Consider the following 16,958-nt stretch of genomic DNA (forward strand, 5'->3'; position numbering starts at 1 on the left):
TGACTCCTATTTCCTGTCATCAGGGGAGTAACAGGACATATACTCTAGAGGGTGCTTGTGGTACCAAGGCAGTAGTTTTCAGAATTTGGTAAACTTTATACACAGCTGTTAAAATGACCAAATTGAAAGGATTTGTTTTAAGCCTGGACCTTAATTTTAAGAATAGTATTTGTTAAAAAAAAAAAAAAATGAATGAAATAATGCTATTTGCAGCAACATGGATGGACCCAGAGATTATCATGCTAAATGAAGTAAGTCAGAAAGCGAAAGACAAATACCATCTGATATCACTTATATGTGAAATCTAAGATATGACACAAATGAACTTACCTGTGAAACACAGACTCATAGACATAGAGAACAGACTTGTGGTTGCCAGGGCGGGGGGTGGTAGGAGAGGGCTGGGTTGGGAGTTTGGGATTAGCAGATGCAAACTCATATTTAGAATGGATAAACAACAAGGTCCTCCTGTATAGCACAGGGAACTATATTCAATATCCTATGATAAACCATAATGGAAAAGAATATGAAAAAGAGTGTGTGTGTGTGTATATATATGTATAACTGAATTTCTTTGCTGTATAAGCAGAAATTAACACAACATTGTAAATCAACTATACTTCAATAAAATTAATTTTTAAAAAATAGTGTTGTTTTACATCTCTTATCCTTTATGGATTTGTTAACCAAGACGCTGCTTTATATAGGTTAGTATTTATTGAGGAATTCCTATGTGTAGGGCCGTGTACCAGGAACTATTCTATGGATTCCCTTCTCTAAAATGTCTTTCAAGCTAATCAGGGGAGTGAGACTAATCTGGAAGCTTCCACAGGAGGAGGTGGTATAAGTGAAGCGGGATGTGTCGCCATGTCTCTTGTTAGTCCATTGAGGGCTCAGTGCCTGCAGAGACTGAGTTATCCTTAAGTCAGGTCCCCGGGGCCTGGCACGTAATAGTTCCTCCATAGCCATAAAGCTTTGTTTAAAGACTTAAAATGTATTTGGGACCTTTGAGGAGAGAGTTCACTTTTCGCTAGGGGAAGAGAGAAGTTTCCCTGGAGGAAAGCAGTATCTGAGCTGGACCGCAGAGGAATGGCAGGGAGGAGGAGGGGTGAGCAAGGGCTGAGGCCTGCGTGAGCAGAGAGCAGAGCGCAATGGGCTTGGGGAGCAGGGGTACTGTAGGTGGGGAGTGTGGCCAGAAGCTAGGACGAGGGCTGGCGGGCAGCTTTCTGGGCTCCGCTAAGAAGCCTGGACTTGATTCAGCAGAGAGAACCTCAAGAAGCTTATTCCTCTGATCATGCTGTGCCAGAAGAATTGAGTTAGGGGGCCACGTCAAGAAGCTAAGCCCCTAACGCACGTGGTGGCCAAAGAATAGAAAAGAAGGGCAGCTGTAGGAAACAGTGCAAAGGAGGAAGTTGCAGGACTTAGTGCCTGATTGTGGGTGACGGCAGGAAGGAGAGACAGGAGGAAGGCCTTGGGGGAGAGAAATGAGGCACCACAGTTCAAGGTAGAGCATGGAGGAGAGGGTCTGCAGCTCAGCAGCGAAGAGCTTTACACACGTTGAAGTTGAGGGGGGCAGTGGGCATCCAGGAACGGTGCCCTGCACGGAACGCTGGAACCAGGACACAGGCTTGCGGAGAGACTGAGGTTAGGGATAGAAATCGGGAGCCATTTGCTTAGAGGTCTGGTCAAAGCTGTAAAAGTGGACAAGGCCCCCAAGGAGAGTTAGCAAATCCCTCTGCAGACAGCAGCACCCCAGTCTGCCCAGCTCAGTTAAAGGGGAAGGCATGGGTATATGCGTCTGGGAAGCTCACAGCCCAGTGCAAGGGCTACAGAAACCAGAGCCCTCTGAGGCTGGGTTTCTCTCACTCTCTCTCTCTCTCTCTTTTATTTTTTTTTAATGTATGTGGTCATATTTATTTATTTATTTTTGGCCATGCCCCTACGGCATGCAGGATCCTAGTTCCCTGACCAGGGAAGTCCCAGAGACTGGGTCTCTCTCTCATTCTTGTCTGCTCTCTCTCCCGTCTCCCATTTCAGCTGGCCTCCACTCGTCTCTGCAGGGAGATTCCACGTGGTACGGCCTCGCTGCTGCCAACAGCCCCAGGGCCACGTCCTCTCAGCTTCATCACCCCAGGGTGCAGCCGTCATGCCAGGGAAGGACTTTGACTGTCCCTGCTTGAGGCTCATGCCCACTCCTTGGGCCGGTCAGCGTTACCAGAGGAACATGTGTCGGCTCCTGGGGCCAGGGTGTGGGTCTGCTCTTGGAGGGGGGAGCGTTGATAGCGTTAGTGGCCCGACAGCAGCAATGGTGACTGCTGGGCTTAGGACTGAGGCTGGGAACTGGAGGAGGGAGATGATAGGGAAAAAATGGAGAAATTTCCAGAGAGATGGGGGAGGGCAGGTGGGACCCTAACCCTAAAGAGAGAGAGTTTTCATAAGAAAGAGGAGGTCGTGGCAGCTGAGAGTGAGCAGAAAACCAGTTACATATATAATTTTAATGGGTATGAAAAGATTCAGCTCCTAAAAATAACCTGGCTACCCATCTTGTCAAGTTTCTCACTTCTTCAGGTTAAAGCAAGAAAGGCCTCCACCGTTGAACAGGGGGAGAGACACATCAGGCTTATCAGTCATTCATATCAATTCAACAAATATTTATTGCCCCCTACCCTATGTGTTAGATGTGACGTTAGGTGCTGGGGTCGCGAAAATGAAGCAGATGTGTTCCTGCTCTGAAGGGTGGGAGATAAAGGGCAACACGAGACACACAGTCCCGCACAATAAGTACTGTATGCATTAGTTCCTTGAATGTTTATTGAGCATCTACTATGTGTCTGGCCTGTGCTGGGCACCTGGGGGGCTGGGGCTGTTAAAGACACAGTCTTCCACTTGGTCAGCAGCCAGAATCCTGTACTTACCCTCTTGCCACCTTCATTGCCCTGTATTGAGGTTATTATGATGATATTCTGTTCTCTCCTGGTCTAAGCACCACACAGGTGGGAACATGTCTGCCTTGGTCCTCCACGGAAGGCCAGGACCCATCAAATATTTGCTAGATGAATGGACAACACACTAGACATAGCTCTGACATGATGTCACTTTCTGAGAATCCAGGAAATCTGCAAACTAACTTTGTTCCCTCTATAAATAGCCTTTTATTTCTTCTTAGCTGATGTCATGATGCCAGTGGAGAAGCAAATGATCATTTGGAAATATTCAGCAATCTATTATTCGCAACTAGTGAAAATGGCCGGAAAATATCATTCTAGCATCCTCTAGGTATTAGCTGATTTAATCCTCATGACAACCCTGTGAGAGGTAGATAGAATTTTATAACATGAGTTAGCCCAAAGGCCAGAGAGGTTAAGGAGTTTGCCCAAGTTTACACAGCTGAGAAGAGGCAGAGCTGGGATTTGAAAGCAGGCAGTTGAGCTCTGGGGTGCGACTCCCTAACCACCACACATGCTACTCTCCCCGAGGACAGCACTAAAGCATACACAAGTCCCATGAAAGCTCCGTGGAAACCAATGCTTGGATTCAAGTCCCTTTCTCTTTTTCCTCAGTGTTTCCTACGTTGTGAAGCTGGCCCTCTCTGAAGTTCCAGGCTTCGAAAATAAGGGAATTTCCAAAAGAAAGCTAAGCCAAAACCTGGTCTTATTCAAGAATAAGGGGCTCCTTCTTTTGCTTTGTTTCCACCTCATTTAGTCCTTAATGTTTTTCCACATTCAGATTTTTTCCCCTCTCTAGAGCAGAATAAAATGAGATCCTACTTGAAAATGGCTTCTTTTTGCCTTGACAGCATGAAATAAATGTCCCTCGGCATTTCTGTTACTCATTAAGAAACATGGGTCATGATTATGATGAATAAACTAGAGTTTGGGTCAGGAGGGCCCTTCTGACCTACTTCTTGTCATGGCATAATGGAGCTGATGAGTTCGTTTAAACCGTAATCACCTCCACTTATCTGCCTTCCACATCCCTTTTCTCACACATGATGCAAATGTCCAGGCTCAAGAGGGAACTCGTTGGACTCCCTTGTATTTCCACTTGTCTGTGTAGGATGGTTGCTCCTTACCTGAGAGTCCAGGAGGGAGGCTTCTCAGCTGAGTTCCTCCCTGTGGGATACAGGGGCTGCCTGCACCAGGGACCTGACTCCTCTGTGAGCGTCACTTCCCCAAACCCAGGCTAGGTTGCCTCATGCCAATCTCTGAGCCTGCCTCTGGGAGCAGGTCAGGTGGCACCAGCACCTGGGTGTCTGGGCCTTGCTTATTAAACCGTCACTAGTCTTGTGCCCTGCCTATGTGGTCATTTCTGCATCACCTTTAAAGCTGCTTAGAAAAATGTTGATGGTGCCTGAGAACCCATGACTGGGCTGATGCTAGGAAAAATCACCTTGGGCCCTCTCCCTCTCTCCCATCAGAAACATGATTATCACGTGGCAATAATGTTCCAATCATCATTAAGGGCAGCCAGGAGAGAAAAACCCCACGGGGGCAGCAGGAGTTGAGTGAGATAGTGTATGTGACGTCAGGGAGCTGTGGGGTCAGATGGAGAGAATTTTCTTGTCATAATGGAGAGGAGCTGGGAGCTGACTGTATGGCCATGAACGACAAGCTCTCACCAGCTGCCCCCAAATACCCTGAGAGAGGGAAAGGAGAGCCTTGTCCCCATGCCTGAGAAAGTCACTTTACCTCTGTCTACATAGGGCAGACAGGTCATGTTATGACTGGAAATATTACTCCGGTTCTGCCGGGCAATACTCATAGATTCTGATTCCCAGCTGCTCGTTAACCCAGTGGGGCAGGGATGGTTACCACAGCCTCATCAGTGATGGATAACAATAACAGCAGGCATGTGAAAGGCACCATCTCTGTGGTTCTCCGTCATGGAGAAGTCAACCCACTCTGAATTACCCAAGAGGGCTGCTGCAGTCACTGAAGTCTTGGCTGTGGCCACGAGGCTCTTTCCTGATCGTATCTGGTGCCTCCTCAGATAACCTCCACTATCACTGTCTCTGCCTTGATCTCTAACCCTGGTATGCTGGCTCTGACACAGGCGCCATGACAAACTGGTCCCCAGATCTCCGACCCAGGCGCTATCTATTGCTAAAGTGTGCATGCTGGCTGTTTGCTTCATCTGTGCCTGGGACCTGTTGGGCAGGGCTCTGATTCTCTAAGTCAGCATTTCAAAAAGAAGATTAAGAACAAGTTAAGCCTTTAGTTCAAATAGCACAGTTAATCCTAGAGCAGAGCACACTGGATTTTGAGGCCTCGTGAAATGGTTGAGTCTTAAAATCAAAAGTGGTCATGGAAAAGCGGCATGCACTCCTTCCCCCAGGAGAGAGAAATTTATGTGTTGTGTGTGCCTGTATGCAGGTATGTAAGCCATTTGATTTCTCAGGGTTTTAGTTTTCCTACCTGTAAAATGGGCACAATGGAACAGTGGTCCAAACCTCATAGTCCATTTGTTGTTTTCTTAGAGACTTGGAAATGTGGGCCAGAGCTTATATTCATGGCTGATATATACTAGTTGTATCAAATATTACTCTTTTCAAATTACTTTTTAAAGTTTTTAATATTTATCTTCTAAGATTACAGTTCATAGTTTCTGTGAATATACCTTCTAAACTGACTTGGTTCAAAGCACCCAGACTCACCATTTCTTTGTCACTAGAATTAACTCAGATATTACGGGCCATTTGCTTGTGGGTCTGCTTATTTTATTTCCGCATTGGCAAATGCATTGATTCTGGTTATTGCAGGCTTAGCAATGTCCATTATTACTGAGATCCAGCCATGCAGTCGGTACACAATGAGCACACAGCTCCCAGGGCAGAATAACGTAATCAGGTACACCTGTGGGGCACATTACACATAGGAGACAGGGTGGGCGCTGCCCTAGGGCAAGGCTGGGAGGCAGATGACTACATGACAGGCTCTGAACCTGCTTCTCGGTGTCCATCCCTTTCCAAGTTCAGCAGCGGTGTGCTGTTCTGGGAAGGGCTTTGGGGAGGAGAGAACTTGAGAGGGGGAGCTCAGAGAGCGAGGCACAGAGCAATTTTCTGGGATCCTCCCACTTACCTATAAGACTCTCCGGGGCAAGCTCCCTTCAACTAAGAGCTCCTGAAACCTCAATTCCTTAAAGCCTTCTTGATAATACTGGACACGTAATGGAGTTTTTCCTCATACCCACCTCCTAACACTCCCATCGGTACTAAACACCGGTCTAAAATGAGTAGGTTTCCCTTTGCCTGAACGTTTCACAAGGAAGTACTAATGGTTTTACCAGCATTGATAAACTTTTCTGTCTAGGTCATCATGATTTAGTCGCAGGATGTTTTGAGTGCTTACCATGCACTGGGATTATCTAATTTACTTCTCATGAAAATCCTGAGAAGCAGGTACTGTAATTCCTCCACCTTAGCCTTTAGCAAGGCTAAGGAAACTTGCTCAAGATCACACACAGGGATGCATCAGAGCTGGGGGCTCAAAGCAGGTCATTTGAATCCAGAGCATGTATATTTGACCATGATCCAGCCTGCTAGCACCCTACCCTAAGCACCCACTATGCGCCAGCTCAGGGCAAGGTACTGTAGGGACACCAGGAAGACCAAGATATTCCCCCTGCCCTCAAGGGGACCTAGGGAGGTGAAGGCAAAAATATGTGCTATAACGCAGAAGACGCTGTCCTAGACGAAGACAGAACAAAAAGTGCTGCAGGTGCTCGAGAGAGGAGTGGTCAGTTCTGGGTGGAGAGCTATTTTATCTTTTTAATCTCACTTGGCTTCCTTAAATTAAGGTATATTAAAATGACAACTCAGGGGGGTTAATGGCAGACTGTGGGAGGGCTCACGCCAAAGAGCACTTCCCAGAATTTCTGCTGCCAGTGTCCTTGTCCCTGCGGTGGACCACAGCCACTCCCCATCTCTGCAGAAGACCCTCCAGCACTAGCAGCCGTGTGGTTGACAGGGTCTTGGTGCTCTGGCCTGGTGTCAGGCCTGAGCCTCTGAGGTGGGAGAGCCGGCTTCAAGGCATTGGACCACCAGAGACCCTCCAGCCCCATGTAATATCAATCGATGAGAGCTCTCCCAGAGATCTCTGTATCAACACTAAGACCTAACTCCACACAACTGTCAGCAAGCTCCAGTGCTGGATGCCCTATGCCAAACGACTAGCAAGACAGGAACACAGCCCCACTCATTAGCAGAGAGGCTGCCTAAAATCATACTAAATTCACAGACACCCCAAAACACACCACCAGACGCAGCCTTGCCCACCAGAAAGACAAGATCCAGCCCCACCCACCAGAACACAGGCACCAGTCCCCTCCACCAAGAAGCCTACACAAGCCCCTGAACCAACCTCACCCACTGGGGGCAGACACCAAAAACAGTGGGAACTACGAAACTGCAGCCTGCAAAAAGGGTACCCCAAACACAGTAAGTTAAACAAAATGAGAAGACAGAGAAATATGCAGCAGATAAAGGAGCAAGGTAAAAATGCACCACACCAAAGAAATGAAGAGGATATAGGCAGTCTACCTGAAAAAGAATTCACAGTAATGATAGTAAAGATGATCCAAAATCTTGGAAATAGAATGGAGAAAATACAAGAAACATTTAACAAGGACCTAGAAGAACTAAAGAGCTAACAAACAATGATGAACAACACAATAAATGAAATTAAAAATACTCTAGAGGGAATCAATAGCAGAATAACTGAGGCAGAAGAACGGATAAGTGACATGAAAGATAAAATAGTGGAAATAACAACCACAGAGCAGAATAAAGAAAAAAGAATGAAAAGAATAGAGGACAGTCTCAGAGTCTTCTGGGACAACATTAAATGCACCAACATTTGAATTATAGGGGTCCCAGAAGAAGAAGAGAAAAAAAAAGGGTCTGAGAAAATATTTGAAGAGATGATAGTTGAAATCTTCCCTAACATGGGAAGGAAAGAGTCAGTCAAGTCCAGGAAGTGCAGAGAGTCCCATACAGGATAAATCCAAGGAGAAACATGCCAAGACACATATTAATCAAACTATCAAAAATTAAATACAAAGAAAAAATATCGAAAGCAGCAAGGGAAAAGCAACAAATAACATACAAGGGAACCCCCATAAGGTTAACAGCTGATCTTTCAGCAGAAACTCTGCAAGCCAGAAGGGAGTGGCAGGACATATTTCAAGTGATGAAAGGGAAGAACCTACAACCAAGATTACTCTACCCAGCAAGGATCTCATTCAGATTCAATGGAGAAATCAAAAGCTTTACAGACAAGCAAAAGCTAAGGGAATTCAGCACCACCAAAGCAACTCTACAACAAATGCTAAAGGAACTTCTCTAAGTGGGAAACACAAGAGAAGAAAAGGACCTACAAAAACAACCCCATAACAATTAAGAAAATGGTAACAGGAACATACATATCGATAATTATCTTAAACATGAATGGATTAAGTGCTCCAACCAAAAGACACAGGCTCGCTGAATGGATACAAAAACAAGACCCATAAATATGCTGTCTACAAGAGACCCACTGAAGTGGTTCAGACCTAGGGATACATGCAGACTGAAAGTGAGTGGATGGAAAAAGATATTCCATGCAAATAGAAATCAAAAGAAAGCTGGAGTAGCAATACTCATATCAGATAAAATAGACTTTAAAATAAAGAATATTCCAAGAGACAAGGAAGGACACTACATAATGATCAAGAGATCAATCCAAGAAGAAGATATAACAATTATAAATATATATGCACCCAACACAGGAGCACCTCAATACATAAGGCAACTGATAACAGATATAAAAAAGGAAATCAACAGTAACACAATAATAGAGGGGGAGTTTAACACCTCACTTACACCAATGGACAGATCATCCAAACAGGAAATTAATAAGGAAACACAAGCTTTAAATGACACATTAAACAAGATGGACTTAATTGATATTTATAGGACATTCCATCCAAAAACAACAGAATACACTTTCTTCTCAAGTGCTGATGAAACATTCTCTAGGATATATCATATCTTGTGTCACAAATCAAGCCTTGGTAAATTTAAGAAAATTGAAATTGTATCAAGTATCTTTTCCAACCACAATGCTATGAGATTAGATATCAATTACAGGAAAAAAAAACTGTAAAAAATACAAACACGTGGAGGTTGAACAATACACTACAAAATAACCAAGAGATCACTGAAGAAATCAAAGAGGAAATTTTAAAAAAACTAGAGACAAATGACAATGAAAACACGACAACCCAAAACCTATGGGATGCAGCAAAAACTTCCCTCTTTCTAAGCGGGAAGTTTATAGCAATACAATCCTACCTCAAGAAACAAGAAAAATCTCAGATAAACAACCTAACCTTACACCAAAATCAATTGGAGAAAGAAGAACAAAAAACCCCCCAAAGTTAGCAGAAGGAAAGAAATCATAAAGATCAGATCAGAAATAAATGAAAAGGAAATGAAGGAAACAATGTAAAGATCAATAAAACTAAAAGCTGGTTCTTTGAGAAGATAAACAAAATTGATAAACCATTAATCAACCTCATCAAGAAAAAAAAGGAGAAGACTCAAATCACCAGAATTAGAAATGAAAAAGGAGAAGTAAAAACTGACACTGCAGAAGTGCAAAGGATCATGAGAGATTACTACAAGCAACTATATGCCAATAAAATGGACAACCTGGAAGAAATGGACAAATCCTTAGAAAAGCACAACTTTCCAAGACTGAACCAGGAAGAAATAGAAAATATAAAGAGACCAATCACAAGCACTGAAATTGAAACTGTGATTAAAAATCTTCCAAGAAACAAGCCCAGGACCAGATGGCTTCACAGGCAAATTCTATCAAACATTTAGAGAAGAGCTAACACCTACCCTTCTCAAACTCTTCCAAAATATAGCAGAGGGAGGAACACTCCCAAACTCATTCTACGAGGCTACCATCACCCTGATACCAAAACCAGACAAAGATGTCACAAAAAAAGAAAACTTCAGGCCAATATCATTGATGAACATAGATGCAAAAATCCTCAACAAAATACTAGCAAAAAGAATCCAACAGCACATTAAAAGGATGATACAACATGATCAAGTGGGGTTTATCCCAGGAATGCAAGGATTCTTCAATATACGCAAATCAATCAATGTGATACACCATACTAACAAACTGAAGGATTAAAAACCATATGATAATCTCAATAGATGCAGAAAAATCTTTTGACAAAATTCAACACCCATTTATGATAAAAACTCTCTAGAAAGTAGGCATAGAGGGAACCTACCTCAACATAATAAAGGCCATATATGACAAACCCACAGCCAACATCATCCTCAATGGTGAAAAACTGAAACCATTTCCACTAAGATCAGGAACAAGACAAGGTTGCCCACTCTCACCACTATTATTCAACATAGTTTTGGAAGTGTTAGCCACAGCAATCAGAGAAGACAAAGAAATAAAAGGAATCCAAATCGGAAAAGAAGAAGTAAAGCTGTCACTGTTTGCAGATGACATGATACTATACATAGAGAATCCTAAAGATGCTACCAGAAAACTCCTAGAGCTAATCAATGAATTTGGTAAAGTAGCAGGATACAAAATTAATGCACAGAAATCTCTTGCATTTCTATACACTAATGATGAAAAATCTGAAAGTGAAATTAAGAAAACACTCCCGTTTACCATTGCAACAAAAAGAATAAAATATCTAGGAATAAACCTACCTAAGGAGACAAAAGACCTGTATGCAGAAAATTATAAGACACTGATGAAAGAAATTAAAGATGATACAAATAGATGGAAAGATATACCATGTTCCTGGATTGGAAGAATCAACATTGTGAAAATGACTATACTACCCAAAGCAATCTACAGATTCAATGCAATCCCTATCAAACTACCACTGGCATTTTTCTCAGAACTAGAACAAAAAATTTCACAATTTGTATGGAAACACAAAAGACCCCGAATAGCCAAAGCAATCTTGAGAACGAAAAATGGAGCTGGGGGAATCAGGCTCCCTGACTTCAGACTATATTACAAAGCTACAGTAATCAAGACAGTTTGGTACTGGCACAAAAACAGAAATATTGATCAATGGAACAGGATAGAAAGCCCAGAGATAAACCCATGCACATATGGTCACCTTATCTTTGATAAAGGAGGCAAGCATATACAGTGGAGAAAAGACAGCCTCTTCAATAAGTGGTGCTGGGAAAATTGGACAGATACATGTAAAAGTATGAAATTAGAACACTCCCTGACACCATGCACAAAAATAAACTCAAAATGGATTAAAGACCTAAGTGTAAGACCAGACACTATCAAACTCTTAGAGGAAAACATAGGCAGAACACTCTATGACACATCACAGCAAGATTCTTTTTGACCCAGCTCCCAGAGAAATGGAAATAAGAACACAGATAAACAAATGGGACCTAATGAAACTTAAAAGCTTTTGCACAGCAAAGGAAACCATAAACAAGACCAAAAGACAACCCTCAGAATGGGAGAAAATATTTGCAAATGAAGCAACTGACAAAGGATTAATCTCCAAAATATACAAGCAGCTCATGCAGCTCAATATCAAAAGAACGAACAACCCAATCCAAAAATGGGCAGAAGACCTAAATAGACATTTCTCCAAAGAAGATATACAGATGGCCTACAGACACATGAAAGAATGCTCAACATCATTAATCATTAGAGAAATGCAAATCAAAACTACAATGAGATATCATCTCACACCGGTCAGAATGGCCATCATCAAAAAATCTAGAAACAATAAATGCTGGAGAGGCTGTGGAGGAAAGGGAACTCTCTTGCACTGTTGGTGGGAATGTAAATTGATACAGCCACTATGGAGAACAGTATGGAGGTTCCTTAAAAAACTACAAATAGAACTACCATATGATCCAGCAATCCCACTATTGGGCATATACCCTGAGAAAACCATAGTTCAAAAAGAGTCATGTACCAAAATGTTCATTGCAGCTCTATTTACAATAGCCAGGACATGGAAGCAACCTAAATGTCCATCGACAGATGAATGGATAAAGAAGATGTGGCACATATATACAATGGACTATTACTCAGCCATAAAAAGAAATGAAATGGAGGTATTTGTAATGAGGTGGATGGAATTAGAGTCTGTCATACAGTGTGAAGTAAGTCAGAAAGAGAAAAACAAATACAGTATGCTAACACATATATACGGAATCTAAGGGAAAAAAAAGCCATGAAGAACTTAGTGGCAAGACGGGAATAAAGACACAGACCTACTAGAGAATGGACTTGAGGATATGGGGAGGGGGTGGGGTGAGATGTGACAGGGTGAGAGAGTGTCATGGACATATATACACTACCAAATGTGAAATAGATAGCTAGTGGGAAGCAGCCGCATAGCACAGGGAGATCAGCTCGGTGCTTTGTGACCACCTAGAGGGGTGGGATGGGGAGGGTGGGAGGGAGGGAGATGCAAGAGGGAAGAGATATGGGAACATATTGTATATGTATAACTGATTAACTTTGTTATAAAGCAGGAGCTAACACACCATTGTAAGGCAATTATACTTCAATAAAGATGTTTAAAAATATATATATATATACGCAAATCAATCAATGTGATACACCATACTAACAAACTGAAGGATTAAAAACCATATGATAATCTCAATAGATGCAGAAAAATCTTTTGACAAAATTCAACACCCATTTATGATAAAAACTCTCTAGAAAGTAGGCATAGAGGGAACCTACCTCAACATAATAAAGGCCATATATGACAAACCCACAGCCAACATCATCCTCAATGGTGAAAAACTGAAACCATTTCCACTAAGATCAGGAACAAGACAAAGTTGCCCGCTTTCACTGCTATTATTCAACATAGTTTTGGAACTTTTCGCCACAGCAATCAGAGAAGAAAAAGAAATAAAAGGAATCCAAATTGGAAAAGAAGAAGTAAAACTGTCACTGTTTGCAGATGACATATTATACACAGAGAAACCTAAAGATGCTACCAGAAGACTACTAGAGCTAATCAATGAATTTGGTAGAGTAGCAGGATACAAAATTAATGCACAGAAATCTCCTGCATTCCTACACACTAATGATGAAAAATCTGAAAGAGAAATTAAGGAAACACTCTCATTTACCATTGCAACAAAAAGAATAAAATACCTAGGAATAAACCTACCTAAGGAGACAAAAGACCTGTATGCAGAAAACTATGAGACACTGATGAAAGAAATTAAAGATGATACAAACAGGTGGAGAGATATACCATGCTCTTGGATTGGAAGAATCAACATTGTGAAAATGACTCTACTACCCAAAGCAATCTACAGATTCAATGCAATCCCTATCAAACTACCACTGGCATTTTTCACAGAACTAGAACAAAAAATTTCATGATTTGTATGGAAACACAAAAGACCTCTAACAGCCAAAGCAATCTTGAGAAAGAAAAACGTAGCTGGAGGAATCAGGTTCCCTGACTTCAGACTATACTACAAAGTTACAGTAAACAAGACAGTATGGTACTGGCACAAAAGCAGAAATATAGATCAGTGGAACAGGATAGAAAGCCCAGAGAGAAACCCATGCACATATGGCCACCTTATCTTTGATAAAGGAGACAAGAATATACAATGGAGAAAAGACAGCCTCTTCAATAAGTTGTGCTGGGAAAACTGGACAGCTACATGTAAAAGCATGAAATTAGAACACTTCCTAACACCATACACAAAAATAAACTCAAAATGGATTAAACCTAAATGTAAGGCCAGAAACGATAAAACTCGTAGAGGAAAACATAGGAAGAACACTCTTTGACATAAATCACAGCAAGATCCTTTTTGACCCACCTCCTTGAGTAATGGAAATAAAAACAAAGATAAACAAATGGGACCTAATGAAACTTAAAAGCTTTTGCATAGCAAAGGAAACCATAAACAAGACGAAAAGACAATCCTCAGAATGGGAGAAAATATTTGCAAACGAAGCAACTGACAAAGGATTAATCTCCAAAATATACAAGCAGCTCATGCAGCTCAGTATCAAAAGAACAAACAACCCAATCCAAAAATGGGCAGAAGACCTAAACAGACATTTCTCCAAAGAAAATATACAGATGGCCAACAAACACATGAAAGGATGCTCAACATCACTAATCATTAGAGAAATGCAAATCAAAACTACAGAGGAACATGTTAAAAAAAAAAAAAGATTTATAAATGTGTAAAAAAAAAAGAGTTACAATGTAAGAAATTTGCTTAGTGACTTCCCTGGTGGCGCAGTGGTTAAGAATCCGCCTGCCAATGCAGGGGACATGGGTTCGAGCCCTGGTCCGGGAAGATCCCACACGCTGCGGAGCAGCTGGGCCCTGTGCACCACAACTACTGAGCCTGCGCTCTGGAGCCCGCGAGCCACGGCTGCTGGGGCCCATGCGCCTGGAGCCCATGCTCTGCAATGGGGGAGGCCGCTGCCGTGGGAGACCCGCACACCATGGCGAAGACCCAGCGTGGCCGGAGGTAAATAAATAAATAAATGAATAAATAAATTTATTAAAATAAAATAAAATGTACCAGTGATTTGAAAACCAGGAATGCAGAGAATATAGATAATGTGTGCACATTCTAAAAAAAAAAAAAAAGAAATTTGTTCAGATATATTTTCCCCTAATTATTAATAAATCAAAAAGTAAATGATAAGATTGGACTAAGTTAAATTACTTAGGTGCTTTTTGCAAAGCATTAGTGTAAGAGGAGAGAATGAGACTACAATACACTGGTCTGCACTCCCTGCCCCTGCCAGATGGGGAGACAGAGCTGGCCTAGGAGGCTCCCCTCCTCCCCCACCGTGCAACTGTTCCAACTTCCTCAGGCCCCTGCAGAGCAGTTCAGGAGCCTGTCTGTCTCTGTCTGGCTGGCTGTTCCAGGGAGTTTACTCAGCTGCCTGACCTTCTTTTTTTGTTTGTTTTTAGTCCTTTTTTTTTTTTTTTAATTAAGACTTTTTTTAAAGAGCAGTTTTAGGTTCACAGCAAAATTGAGCAGAAGGTACAGAGATTTCCCGTAAGCCCCCACCCCCAGCTTCCACTGTGATCAACATGCCCCACCAGAGTGGACATTTGTTACAGTAGATGAAGCCACAGTGGCATTATCACCCAGAGTCCATACTTTACATTACGGTGCTCTCCTGATGGTGTACATTCTATGGGATTGGACAAGTGTATAATGCCATGTATCCATTATTATGGTATCATACAGAGTATTTCACTGCCCTAAAAATCCTCTGTGCTCCACCTATTTACAAAACTATGAAACGCTTTGTTTGAATTTGCACGTTATTCTTACATAGTGGCCATGCTAATCTTCTCTGTATCTCTCTTATTTTACTGTATGTGCTGCCGAAGAGAGCGCTGAACTTCTTTTTATGAGGCAAAGTCAAAAAGGCTTTCTCTTCTTGAAAATCAGCCCTCAGACGTAGTGACTGGAGGGTTGCAGAGCCGGCACAGGTCAGCTTCACGTTGCACTGACCAGTATCACCACCATTCTGAGCTGGTGGGGAAATCACTTCGCACCCTCTGCATGAACCTGCAGAGGACTCAGGTCTCTGGCAGCAATTTCTGGATTGAAACGGCATGGATTTGCCATTCCTACTCTGCTGAGGGCAGGAGCGATGCTTTTGGAAGAAAATGTTTGTCTCTGTAGCTCCAGTTCTAGACGTAGAATTGGCACACAATAAACGTCTGTTGAATTAAACTGAATAAACTAGAACCCAGGAGGAAATATTGTTCTTTATAGTAGTATCTCTATTAATGACACAGATGTGTCCCTGTTGCATGTTTAACTGCCATAAATGTGTCTACCAGGACTAGGAGTAACCCAGGAAGTAGGGATGGAGGGTCCTCTCTGACCACACCCTGCCAGGAACACCCCTCCCTCCCTCTCCTCCCGATGGGGCGGACTATATTGATCTGGCTCCCATTGAGCCTTCTATTGGGGCGCTTCTATTATTTGTCTGCTTTTTTCTCTGCGGTGCTTAGAAGAGTGCCTGGTACATTGCAGGGGTTCAATAAATTTCTGTGGAATGAATGACTAAATGATGGTTACTCACCCGAAGGATGGGAAGGCCTTGCATAATGGCAGCCGGGGAAGTGCCCTCTGCAATCCTGGAGCGAGATGCATTGGGGTCCTGACGTATATCTTTCCACCCTCTGTGGAGCCGGGGCTGACTCTGTCCTGATTTGGGAACTCTTCCTCAGTCAGCGGCTGCTTTTAGTCTCCATCCTAGACCAGCTTTATTATAATGAGTTGTATCCACAAGAATTTAGTTCTGTTCTGCTTCTAAATCTTCTATTTTGCAAACCAAGCATGCATTGTTCTTTAATACTTCCTTGGAGCTTATGCTTCCTGGATTTTAGCCCATTATGACTCTCTTCCTCACTTTCCTAAAAATGCTTTAAAGTATTTGATAATCACTTTGGCTAGGGATGAGAAGAAGAAAGTCTTTGTGTGCCACCTACTCCTCTTTAATCAGTGGCTACAGTGGAACTTTCAGCCTCTCCTTTCCCCATCCCAACCCGCCCCTTGCCATATTTGCAGCTTATTTACCACCACGTTGTTGATTTTTGCACAGTGCATATTTGCGCTTAGATTCAAGATTGGTCCTTCTCTGTGCAGCCCTTTAAGGTAGGGAAGTATATTTCCCAGGCTCCCTTGCCTTCTAGCTGCTAAATTCAGTCGTTGGGAGGAATTGGTAGAAGATCAGAGGGCAAGAAGAAGGGAGAAGCTGGGGTATTTCTCACCACCCCCCCGTCCCCACTTTGGCTGGTGTGCCCACTGTCGGCTTCCCCTCCTCCATGGACCCAGCGAGGCAGTCCTGCCCCCAGGATATAGTAGCACCACCTGTGTGCACCCAGAGCTAGGTTCAGGGTACATATCTCAA

At 42.7% G+C, this 16,958-nt stretch overlaps 1 non-coding gene across 1 annotated transcript; it reads right to left on the bottom strand.

The window, feature by feature from the left end:
* Window positions 1-15,321: 15,321 nt before the first annotated feature.
* Window positions 15,322-15,430, bottom strand: LOC132354657 (U6 spliceosomal RNA). Its single transcript, XR_009499360.1, has one exon. It is a non-coding gene; the product is annotated as a U6 spliceosomal RNA (small nuclear RNA).
* Window positions 15,431-16,958: the final 1,528 nt, after the last annotated feature.

This window comes from Balaenoptera ricei, chromosome 1, assembly GCF_028023285.1.
Source record: "Balaenoptera ricei isolate mBalRic1 chromosome 1, mBalRic1.hap2, whole genome shotgun sequence".
Classification (NCBI taxonomy): Eukaryota; Metazoa; Chordata; class Mammalia; order Artiodactyla; family Balaenopteridae; genus Balaenoptera; species Balaenoptera ricei.